Below are 12,798 nucleotides of genomic sequence, written 5' to 3' on the forward strand. Positions count from 1 at the left end.
TGAGAGCTGCCTTCCGCACCGGCCTGTTTCTCACTCCATTTCACGTATGGGACCCTTTCCCCGGTCTCTCATACACGAGCACTATACAACTCCTGCGGCTTCAGGAACGGCAATGGTAGCTAAAGCGCGGTAAGGCTACAGCATTGATTCTTGGTGTTAGTAGCCTGGTAGGCGAATGAGCTGCAGCTGGGATTCTTTACAGACTTGTTTCTTCCCAGTCAGGGTCGAGCACATAGCATTCCAAGCACACATGGAGCAGTAGTCTTAGCTTCAGGTAGCAAGAGCTGAGTCCAGAGGTGCCTTCTGCCCGGACCTATTTCTCCCTTGGTTTCACGTATGGAACCCGTTCCCCAGGCTCTCAGCCACGGTACTCCGTGTAATGCTTCCTCCGTCTAGAGGTCGACGGTAGCTAAAGCACGGTTTCTCTACAGTGTTGTTTCTTCGAGTGAGAACACTAGCTGTTAGACTTCCATGCAAAAGTGGGGCTGCCGTGCTAGCGTGATGAAATACATGGGGAGTCGTGTTCTGCCTTCTGCTGGGGCCTGAGGCTCATTCACAAAAAGCTTTGGACTCCCTTGCAGTGCTCTCATGCACGCACACAACAAAATGCTTCCACCCTCAGGAGCGGCTCTTTTAGCTGAAGCATGGATTCTCCAGCGAGTTTTTCCTTCGAGTTAGGCAGTTTTCATGAAGCCTGCACACACACCCGGGGCAACGGTACTAGCCCCATAACCATGGTTTGAGTTGAGAGCTGCCTTCTCTCCGGCCTGTCTCTCCCTCGATTTCACGAAACGGAACCCGTCCCAGGCTCTCACCCACCGTACACCCTAAACTGCTTCCTCCCACATAGAGGTCGTCGGTAGCTAAAGCACGGTTTCTCTTCAGTGTTGTTTCTCCGAGTTAGAACGCTTGCTATTAATGTCCACAATAGCCAAACTGTGGAAAGAGCCATGTCCACCAACAGATGAATGGATAAAGAAGAGGGGGTATATATATATATATACAATGGAATATTATGCAGCCATCAAAAGGAATGAGATCTTGCCATCTGCAACGACGTGGATGGAACTGGAGGGTATCATGCTGAGCGAAATAAGTCAAACCGAGAAAGACATGTATCATATGACCTCACTGATATGAGGAATTCTTAATCTCAGGAAACAAACTGAGGGTTGCTAGAGTGGGGGGTGGGGTGGGAGGGATGGGGTCACTGGGTGTTGGACACTGTGGAGGGTATGTGTTCTGGTAAGCGCTGTGAATTGTGCAAGACTGTTGAATCTCAGATCTGTACCTCTGAAACAAATAATGCAATATATGTTAAGAAAGAAAAAAAGAAGAAGAAGAATGTAGCAGGAGGGGAAGAATGAAGGGGGGAAAATCGGAGGGGGAGAAGAACCATGAGAGATGATGGACTCTGAAAAACAAACTGAGGGTTCTAGAGGGGAGGGGGTTGGGAGGATGGCTTAGCCTGGTGATGGGTATTGAGCAGGGCACGTTCTGCATGGAGCACTGGGTGTTATGCACAAACAATGAATCATGGAACACTATATCTAAAACTAATGATGTAATGTATGGGGATTAACATAACAATAAAAACATTAAATAATAATTAAAAAAAAGAACGCTTGCTATTAGACTTCCATGCAAAAGTGGGGCCGCAGTGCTAGCCTCAGGAAACAAGTGGGGAGTCATGTTCTGCCTTCTGCCGGGGCCTGAGTCCCACACGGAAAATGGGTCTGGACTCACTTGCAGTGCGCTCACGCATGCACACAGCAAAATGCGTCCACCCTCCGGCATGGCTACTTTAGCCGAAGCAGGAAATCTCTACAGAGTTGTTCCTTTGAGTTAGGTGGTTGGCTTTAGCCCTGCAGGCACACCCGGGGCAAGGGTACTAGCCTCATAAACAAGAGGTGAGTTGAGAACTGCCTTCCGCTCCGGCCTGTTTCTCACTCCATTTCACGTATGGGACCCTTTCCCCGGGCTCTCAGACAGACACGAGCACTGTCAAATTCCTCTGGCTTCAGGAACGGCAATGTTAACTCAAGCGCAGTAACTCTATAGCATTGATTCTTGGTGTTAGTAGCCTGGGAACTAGGCTTCCAGGCACACAGGGTACAGCAGTGCTAATCTCCTCAAACAAGAGGGGAGTCGACAGCAGCCTTCCTTCCAGGCCTGCTTCTCACTCCGAGTTACGTTTAGGTTCCATTTCTCATGCTTTCACAAAAACACACAACAGATGAAGTGCACGCTCAGGAAGGGCGATCTTTGCTGAGGCACGGGTCCTCCGCACTTTTGTTCCTTTCCGTTGGGTGGATGGCACTTAGGACTACACGCACACACGGGAGAGCCGATCTAGTTTCCCGAAACAAGAGTTGAGTCGATAGCTGCCTCCTGCGCATGCTTATTTCTGCCTCGGAATTCTGCTGGGACTCATTCCCCAGGTTTGCACTCAAGCAGAGTTGAAAATCCTGCCACCCTGTGGAGAGGCGAATGAGCTGAAGCTGGGATTCTTGACCGGCTTCTTTCTGCCAAAACAGTGTGGAGCACTTAGCATTCCTATGCACACATGGAGCAGTAGTGTTAGCTTCAGGTAACAAGAGCTGAGTCGAGAGGTGCCTTCTGGCCCGGACTTCTTCTCCCTCGGTCTCACGTAAGGAACCCGTTCCCCAGGCTCTCACCCACGGTAGCCTGGAAAGTGCTTCCTCCCTCAGAGACGTGGATGGTAGCTAAAGCACGATTTCTCTACCGTGTTGTTTCTTCGAGTTAGAACGCTAGCCATTAGACTGCCATGCAAATGTGGGGCTGCCGTGCTAGCTTGGTCAAACACATGGGGAGTCGTGTTCTGCCTTTCGCAGGGGCCTGAGTCTCACTCGCAAAAAGCTTTGGACTCCCTTGCAGTGCTCTCACGCACGCACACCACAAAATGCTGCCACCCTCAGGAGCAGCTGTTTTACCTGCAGCACAGGCTCTCAACCGAGTTTTTCCTTCGAGTTAGGTGGCTGTGTTTAAGGCGGCGCACACACCCTCTCGAATGGTACTAGCCCCATAACCAGGATGTGAGTTAAGAGCTGCCTTCTGTACCGGCCTGTCTCTCCCCGATATTACGATATTGAAACCGTCCCCAGGCTCTCAGCCACAGTACACCCTAAACTGCTCCGCCCACAGAGAGGTCGACGGTAGCTAAAGCACGGTTTCTCTACAGTGTTGTTTCTTCGAGTTAGAACGCTAGCTATTAGACTGCCATGCAAATGTGGGGCTGCCGTGCTAGCTTGGTCAAACACATGGGGAGTCGTGTTCTGCCTTTTGCTGGGGCCTGAGTCTCACTCGCAAAAAGCTTTGGACTCCCTTGCACTACTCTCACGCACGCACACAACAAAATGCTGCCACCCTCAGGAGCACCTGTTTTACCTGAAGCACAGGCTCTCAATCAAGTTTTCCTTCGAGTTAGGTGGCTGTGTTGAAGCCTGCACACACACCCTGGCGAACGGTACCAGCCCCATAACCATGATGTGTGTTGAGAGCTGCCTTCTGTACCGGCCTGCCTCTCCCCGATATTATGATATTGAAACTGTGCCCAGGCTCTCAGCCACAGTACACCCTAAACTGCTTCGCCCACAGAGAGGTCGACGGTAGCTAAAGCACGGTTTCTCTGCTGTGTAGTTTCTTCGAGTTAGAACGCTAGCTATTAGACTTCCATGCAAAAGTGGGGCTGCCGTGCTAGCGTGATGAAACACACGGGGAGTCGTGTTCTGCCTTTCGCTGGGGCCTGAGTCTCGCTCGCAAAAAGCTTTGGACTTCCTTGCAGTGCTCTCACGCACGCACACAACAAAATGCTGCCACCCTCAGGAGCAGCTGTTTGACCTGACGCACAAGCTCTGAACCGAGATTTTCCTTCGAGTTAGGTGGCTGTGTTTACCCTGGGCAACGGTACTAGCCCCATACCCATGATGTGGGTTGAGAGCTGCCTTCTGTACCGGCCTGTCTCTCCCCCGATATTACGATATTGAAACCGTCCCCAGGCTCTCAGCCACAGTATACCCTAAACTGCTTCGCCCACAGAGAGGTCGACGGTAGCTAAAGCACGGTTTGTCTACAGTGTTGTTTGTTCGAGTTAGAAAGCTAGCTATTAGACTTCCATTCAAAAGTGGGGCCGCAGTAGTAGTTTCATGGAGCAAGTGGGGAGTCGTGTTCTGGCTTCTTCCGGGGCCTGGGTCTCACAAGGAAAATGGTTTTGGACTCACTTGCTGTGCACTCACGCATGCACACCACACAATGCGTCCACCCTGAGGCATGGCTCTTTTAGCCGAAGCAGGAATTCCCTACAGAGTTGTTCCTTTGAGTTAGGTGGTTGGCTTATGGCCTGCAGGCACACCCGGGGCAAGGGGACTAGCCTCATAAACAAGAGGTGAGTTGAGAGCTGCCTTCCGCACCGGCCTGTTTCTCACTCCATTTCACGTATGGGACCCTTTCCCCGGTCTCTCATACACGAGCACTATACAACTCCTGCGGCTTCAGGAACGGCAATGGTAGCTAAAGCGCGGTAAGGCTACAGCATTGATTCTTGGTGTTAGTAGCCTGGTAGGCGAATGAGCTGCAGCTGGGATTCTTTACAGACTTGTTTCTTCCCAGTCAGGGTCGAGCACATAGCATTCCAAGCACACATGGAGCAGTAGTCTTAGCTTCAGGTAGCAAGAGCTGAGTCCAGAGGTGCCTTCTGCCCGGACCTATTTCTCCCTTGGTTTCACGTATGGAACCCGTTCCCCAGGCTCTCAGCCACGGTACTCCGTGTAATGCTTCCTCCGTCTAGAGGTCGACGGTAGCTAAAGCACGGTTTCTCTACAGTGTTGTTTCTTCGAGTGAGAACACTAGCTGTTAGACTTCCATGCAAAAGTGGGGCTGCCGTGCTAGCGTGATGAAATACATGGGGAGTCGTGTTCTGCCTTCTGCTGGGGCCTGAGGCTCATTCACAAAAAGCTTTGGACTCCCTTGCAGTGCTCTCATGCACGCACACAACAAAATGCTTCCACCCTCAGGAGCGGCTCTTTTAGCTGAAGCATGGATTCTCCAGCGAGTTTTTCCTTCGAGTTAGGCAGTTTTCATGAAGCCTGCACACACACCCGGGGCAACGGTACTAGCCCCATAACCATGGTTTGAGTTGAGAGCTGCCTTCTCTCCGGCCTGTCTCTCCCTCGATTTCACGAAACGGAACCCGTCCCCAGGCTCTCACCCACCGTACACCCTAAACTGCTTCCTCCCACATAGAGGTCGTCGGTAGCTAAAGCACGGTTTCTCTTCAGTGTTGTTTCTCCGAGTTAGAACGCTTGCTATTAATGTCCACAATAGCCAAACTGTGGAAAGAGCCATGTCCACCAACAGATGAATGGATAAAGAAGAGGGGGTATATATATATATATACAATGGAATATTATGCAGCCATCAAAAGGAATGAGATCTTGCCATCTGCAACGACGTGGATGGAACTGGAGGGTATCATGCTGAGCGAAATAAGTCAAACCGAGAAAGACATGTATCATATGACCTCACTGATATGAGGAATTCTTAATCTCAGGAAACAAACTGAGGGTTGCTAGAGTGGGGGGTGGGGTGGGAGGGATGGGGTCACTGGGTGTTGGACACTGTGGAGGGTATGTGTTCTGGTAAGCGCTGTGAATTGTGCAAGACTGTTGAATCTCAGATCTGTACCTCTGAAACAAATAATGCAATATATGTTAAGAAAAAAAAAAAGAAGAAGAAGAATGTAGCAGGAGGGGAAGAATGAAGGGGGGAAAATCGGAGGGGGAGAAGAACCATGAGAGATGATGGACTCTGAAAAACAAACTGAGGGTTCTAGAGGAGAGGGGGCTGGGAGGATGGCTTAGCCTGGTGATGGGTATTGAGCAGGGCACGTTCTGCATGGAGCACTGGGTGTTATGCACAAACAATGAATCATGGAACACTATATCTAAAACTAATGATGTAATGTATGGGGATTAACATAACAATAAAAACATTAAATAATAATTAAAAAAAAGAACGCTTGCTATTAGACTTCCATGCAAAAGTGGGGCCGCAGTGCTAGCCTCAGGAAACAAGTGGGGAGTCATGTTCTGCCTTCTGCCGGGGCCTGAGTCCCACACGGAAAATGGGTCTGGACTCACTTGCAGTGCGCTCACGCATGCACACAGCAAAATGCGTCCACCCTCCGGCATGGCTACTTTAGCCGAAGCAGGAAATCTCTACAGAGTTGTTCCTTTGAGTTAGGTGGTTGGCTTTAGCCCTGCAGGCACACCCGGGGCAAGGGTACTAGCCTCATAAACAAGAGGTGAGTTGAGAACTGCCTTCCGCTCCGGCCTGTTTCTCACTCCATTTCACGTATGGGACCCTTTCCCCGGGCTCTCAGACAGACACGAGCACTGTCAAATTCCTCTGGCTTCAGGAACGGCAATGTTAACTCAAGCGCAGTAACTCTATAGCATTGATTCTTGGTGTTAGTAGCCTGGGAACTAGGCTTCCAGGCACACAGGGTACAGCAGTGCTAATCTCCTCAAACAAGAGGGGAGTCGACAGCAGCCTTCCTTCCAGGCCTGCTTCTCACTCCGAGTTACGTTTAGGTTCCATTTCTCATGCTTTCACAAAAACACACAACAGATGAAGTGCACGCTCAGGAAGGGCGATCTTTGCTGAGGCACGGGTCCTCCGCACTTTTGTTCCTTTCCGTTGGGTGGATGGCACTTAGGACTACACGCACACACGGGAGAGCCGATCTAGTTTCCCGAAACAAGAGTTGAGTCGATAGCTGCCTCCTGCGCATGCTTATTTCTGCCTCGGAATTCTGCTGGGACTCATTCCCCAGGTTTGCACTCAAGCAGAGTTGAAAATCCTGCCACCCTGTGGAGAGGCGAATGAGCTGAAGCTGGGATTCTTGACCGGCTTCTTTCTGCCAAAACAGTGTGGAGCACTTAGCATTCCTATGCACACATGGAGCAGTAGTGTTAGCTTCAGGTAACAAGAGCTGAGTCGAGAGGTGCCTTCTGGCCCGGACTTCTTCTCCCTCGGTCTCACGTAAGGAACCCGTTCCCCAGGCTCTCACCCACGGTAGCCTGGAAAGTGCTTCCTCCCTCAGAGACGTGGATGGTAGCTAAAGCACGATTTCTCTACCGTGTTGTTTCTTCGAGTTAGAACGCTAGCCATTAGACTGCCATGCAAATGTGGGGCTGCCGTGCTAGCTTGGTCAAACACATGGGGAGTCGTGTTCTGCCTTTCGCAGGGGCCTGAGTCTCACTCGCAAAAAGCTTTGGACTCCCTTGCAGTGCTCTCACGCACGCACACCACAAAATGCTGCCACCCTCAGGAGCAGCTGTTTTACCTGCAGCACAGGCTCTCAACCGAGTTTTTCCTTCGAGTTAGGTGGCTGTGTTTAAGGCGGCGCACACACCCTCTCGAATGGTACTAGCCCCATAACCAGGATGTGAGTTAAGAGCTGCCTTCTGTACCGGCCTGTCTCTCCCCGATATTACGATATTGAAACCGTCCCCAGGCTCTCAGCCACAGTACACCCTAAACTGCTCCGCCCACAGAGAGGTCGACGGTAGCTAAAGCACGGTTTCTCTACAGTGTTGTTTCTTCGAGTTAGAACGCTAGCTATTAGACTGCCATGCAAATGTGGGGCTGCCGTGCTAGCTTGGTCAAACACATGGGGAGTCGTGTTCTGCCTTTTGCTGGGGCCTGAGTCTCACTCGCAAAAAGCTTTGGACTCCCTTGCACTACTCTCACGCACGCACACAACAAAATGCTGCCACCCTCAGGAGCACCTGTTTTACCTGAAGCACAGGCTCTCAATCAAGTTTTCCTTCGAGTTAGGTGGCTGTGTTGAAGCCTGCACACACACCCTGGCGAACGGTACCAGCCCCATAACCATGATGTGTGTTGAGAGCTGCCTTCTGTACCGGCCTGCCTCTCCCCGATATTATGATATTGAAACTGTGCCCAGGCTCTCAGCCACAGTACACCCTAAACTGCTTCGCCCACAGAGAGGTCGACGGTAGCTAAAGCACGGTTTCTCTGCTGTGTAGTTTCTTCGAGTTAGAACGCTAGCTATTAGACTTCCATGCAAAAGTGGGGCTGCCGTGCTAGCGTGATGAAACACACGGGGAGTCGTGTTCTGCCTTTCGCTGGGGCCTGAGTCTCGCTCGCAAAAAGCTTTGGACTTCCTTGCAGTGCTCTCACGCACGCACACAACAAAATGCTGCCACCCTCAGGAGCAGCTGTTTGACCTGACGCACAAGCTCTGAACCGAGATTTTCCTTCGAGTTAGGTGGCTGTGTTTACCCTGGGCAACGGTACTAGCCCCATACCCATGATGTGGGTTGAGAGCTGCCTTCTGTACCGGCCTGTCTCTCCCCCGATATTACGATATTGAAACCGTCCCCAGGCTCTCAGCCACAGTACACCCTAAACTGCTTCGCCCACAGAGAGGTCGACGGTAGCTAAAGCACGGTTTGTCTACAGTGTTGTTTGTTCGAGTTAGAAAGCTAGCTATTAGACTTCCATTCAAAAGTGGGGCCGCAGTAGTAGTTTCATGGAGCAAGTGGGGAGTCGTGTTCTGGCTTCTTCCGGGGCCTGGGTCTCACAAGGAAAATGGTTTTGGACTCACTTGCTGTGCACTCACGCATGCACACCACACAATGCGTCCACCCTGAGGCATGGCTCTTTTAGCCGAAGCAGGAATTCCCTACAGAGTTGTTCCTTTGAGTTAGGTGGTTGGCTTATGGCCTGCAGGCACACCCGGGGCAAGGGGACTAGCCTCATAAACAAGAGGTGAGTTGAGAGCTGCCTTCCGCACCGGCCTGTTTCTCACTCCATTTCACGTATGGGACCCTTTCCCCGGTCTCTCATACACGAGCACTATACAACTCCTGCGGCTTCAGGAACGGCAATGGTAGCTAAAGCGCGGTAAGGCTACAGCATTGATTCTTGGTGTTAGTAGCCTGGTAGGCGAATGAGCTGCAGCTGGGATTGTTTACAGACTTGTTTCTTCCCAGTCAGGGTCGACCACATAGCATTCCAAGCACACATGGAGCAGTAGTCTTAGCTTCAGGTAGCAAGAGCTGAGTCCAGAGGTGCCTTCTGCCCGGACCTATTTCTCCCTTGGTTTCACGTATGGAACCCGTTCCCCAGGCTCTCAGCCACGGTACTCCGTGTAATGCTTCCTCCGTCTAGAGGTCGACGGTAGCTAAAGCACGGTTTCTCTACAGTGTTGTTTCTTCGAGTGAGAACACTAGCTGTTAGACTTCCATGCAAAAGTGGGGCTGCCGTGCTAGCGTGATGAAATACATGGGGAGTCGTGTTCTGCCTTCTGCTGGGGCCTGAGGCTCATTCACAAAAAGCTTTGGACTCCCTTGCAGTGCTCTCATGCACGCACACAACAAAATGCTTCCACCCTCAGGAGCGGCTCTTTTAGCTGAAGCATGGATTCTCCAGCGAGTTTTTCCTTCGAGTTAGGCAGTTTTCATGAAGCCTGCACACACACCCGGGGCAACGGTACTAGCCCCATAACCATGGTTTGAGTTGAGAGCTGCCTTCTCTCCGGCCTGTCTCTCCCTCGATTTCACGAAACGGAACCCGTCCCCAGGCTCTCACCCACCGTACACCCTAAACTGCTTCCTCCCACATAGAGGTCGTCGGTAGCTAAAGCACGGTTTCTCTTCAGTGTTGTTTCTCCGAGTTAGAACGCTTGCTATTAATGTCCACAATAGCCAAACTGTGGAAAGAGCCATGTCCACCAACAGATGAATGGATAAAGAAGAGGGGGTATATATATATATATACAATGGAATATTATGCAGCCATCAAAAGGAATGAGATCTTGCCATCTGCAACGACGTGGATGGAACTGGAGGGTATCATGCTGAGTGAAATAAGTCAAACCGAGAAAGACATGTATCATATGACCTCACTGATATGAGGAATTCTTAATCTCAGGAAACAAACTGAGGGTTGCTAGAGTGGGGGGTGGGGTGGGAGGGATGGGGTCACTGGGTGTTGGACACTGTGGAGGGTATGTGTTCTGGTAAGCGCTGTGAATTGTGCAAGACTGTTGAATCTCAGATCTGTACCTCTGAAACAAATAATGCAATACATGTTAAGAAAAAAAGAAGAAGAAGAATGTAGCAGGAGGGGAAGAATGAAGGGGGGAAAATCGGAGGGGGAGAAGAACCATGAGAGATGATGGACTCTGAAAAACAAACTGAGGGTTCTAGAGGGGAGGGGGCTGGGAGGATGGCTTAGCCTGGTGATGGGTATTGAGCAGGGCACGTTCTGCATGGAGCACTGGGTGTTATGCACAAACAATGAATCATGGAACACTATATCTAAAACTAATGATGTAATGTATGGGGATTAACATAACAATAAAAACATTAAATAATAATTAAAAAAAAGAACGCTTGCTATTAGACTTCCATGCAAAAGCGGGGCCGCAGTGCTAGCCTCAGGAAACAAGTGGGGAGTCATGTTCTGCCTTCTGCCGGGGCCTGAGTCCCACACGGAAAATGGGTCTGGACTCACTTGCAGTGCGCTCACGCATGCACACAGCAAAATGCGTCCACCCTCCGGCATGGCTACTTTAGCCGAAGCAGGAAATCTCTACAGAGTTGTTCCTTTGAGTTAGGTGGTTGGCTTTAGCCCTGCAGGCACACCCGGGGCAAGGGTACTAGCCTCATAAACAAGAGGTGAGTTGAGAACTGCCTTCCGCTCCGGCCTGTTTCTCACTCCATTTCACGTATGGGACCCTTTCCCCGGGCTCTCAGACAGACACGAGCACTGTCAAATTCCTCTGGCTTCAGGAACGGCAATGTTAACTCAAGCGCAGTAACTCTATAGCATTGATTCTTGGTGTTAGTAGCCTGGGAACTAGGCTTCCAGGCACACAGGGTACAGCAGTGCTAATCTCCTCAAACAAGAGGGGAGTCGACAGCAGCCTTCCTTCCAGGCCTGCTTCTCACTCCGAGTTACGTTTAGGTTCCATTTCTCATGCTTTCACAAAAACACACAACAGATGAAGTGCACGCTCAGGAAGGGCGATCTTTGCTGAGGCACGGGTCCTCCGCACTTTTGTTCCTTTCCGTTGGGTGGATGGCACTTAGGACTACACGCACACACGGGAGAGCCGATCTAGTTTCCCGAAACAAGAGTTGAGTCGATAGCTGCCTCCTGCCCATGCTTATTTCTGCCTCGGAATTCTGCTGGGACTCATTCCCCAGGTTTGCACTCAAGCAGAGTTGAAAATCCTGCCACCCTGTGGAGAGGCGAATGAGCTGAAGCTGGGATTCTTGACCGGCTTCTTTCTGCCAAAACAGTGTGGAGCACTTAGCATTCCTATGCACACATGGAGCAGTAGTGTTAGCTTCAGGTAACAAGAGCTGAGTCGAGAGGTGCCTTCTGGCCCGGACTTCTTCTCCCTCGGTCTCACGTAAGGAACCCGTTCCCCAGGCTCTCACCCACGGTAGCCTGGAAAGTGCTTCCTCCCTCAGAGACGTGGATGGTAGCTAAAGCACGATTTCTCTACCGTGTTGTTTCTTCGAGTTAGAACGCTAGCCATTAGACTGCCATGCAAATGTGGGGCTGCCGTGCTAGCTTGGTCAAACACATGGGGAGTCGTGTTCTGCCTTTCGCAGGGGCCTGAGTCTCACTCGCAAAAAGCTTTGGACTCCCTTGCAGTGCTCTCACGCACGCACACCACAAAATGCTGCCACCCTCAGGAGCAGCTGTTTTACCTGCAGCACAGGCTCTCAACCGAGTTTTTCCTTCGAGTTAGGTGGCTGTGTTTAAGGCGGCGCACACACCCTCTCGAATGGTACTAGCCCCATAACCAGGATGTGAGTTAAGAGCTGCCTTCTGTACCGGCCTGTCTCTCCCCGATATTACGATATTGAAACCGTCCCCAGGCTCTCAGCCACAGTACACCCTAAACTGCTCCGCCCACAGAGAGGTCGACGGTAGCTAAAGCACGGTTTCTCTACAGTGTTGTTTCTTCGAGTTAGAACGCTAGCTATTAGACTGCCATGCAAATGTGGGGCTGCCGTGCTAGCTTGGTCAAACACATGGGGAGTCGTGTTCTGCCTTTTGCTGGGGCCTGAGTCTCACTCGCAAAAAGCTTTGGACTCCCTTGCACTACTCTCACGCACGCACACAACAAAATGCTGCCACCCTCAGGAGCACCTGTTTTACCTGAAGCACAGGCTCTCAATCAAGTTTTCCTTCGAGTTAGGTGGCTGTGTTGAAGCCTGCACACACACCCTGGCGAACGGTACCAGCCCCATAACCATGATGTGTGTTGAGAGCTGCCTTCTGTACCGGCCTGCCTCTCCCCGATATTATGATATTGAAACTGTGCCCAGGCTCTCAGCCACAGTACACCCTAAACTGCTTCGCCCACAGAGAGGTCGACGGTAGCTAAAGCACGGTTTCTCTGCTGTGTAGTTTCTTCGAGTTAGAACGCTAGCTATTAGACTTCCATGCAAAAGTGGGGCTGCCGTGCTAGCGTGATGAAACACACGGGGAGTCGTGTTCTGCCTTTCGCTGGGGCCTGAGTCTCGCTCGCAAAAAGCTTTGGACTTCCTTGCAGTGCTCTCACGCACGCACACAACAAAATGCTGCCACCCTCAGGAGCAGCTGTTTGACCTGACGCACAAGCTCTGAACCGAGATTTTCCTTCGAGTTAGGTGGCTGTGTTTACCCTGGGCAACGGTACTAGCCCCATAACCATGATGTGGGTTGAGAGCTGCCTTCTGTACCGGC

Source organism: Halichoerus grypus, chromosome 4 (assembly GCF_964656455.1).
Source record: "Halichoerus grypus chromosome 4, mHalGry1.hap1.1, whole genome shotgun sequence".
Taxonomy (NCBI): domain Eukaryota; kingdom Metazoa; phylum Chordata; class Mammalia; order Carnivora; family Phocidae; genus Halichoerus; species Halichoerus grypus.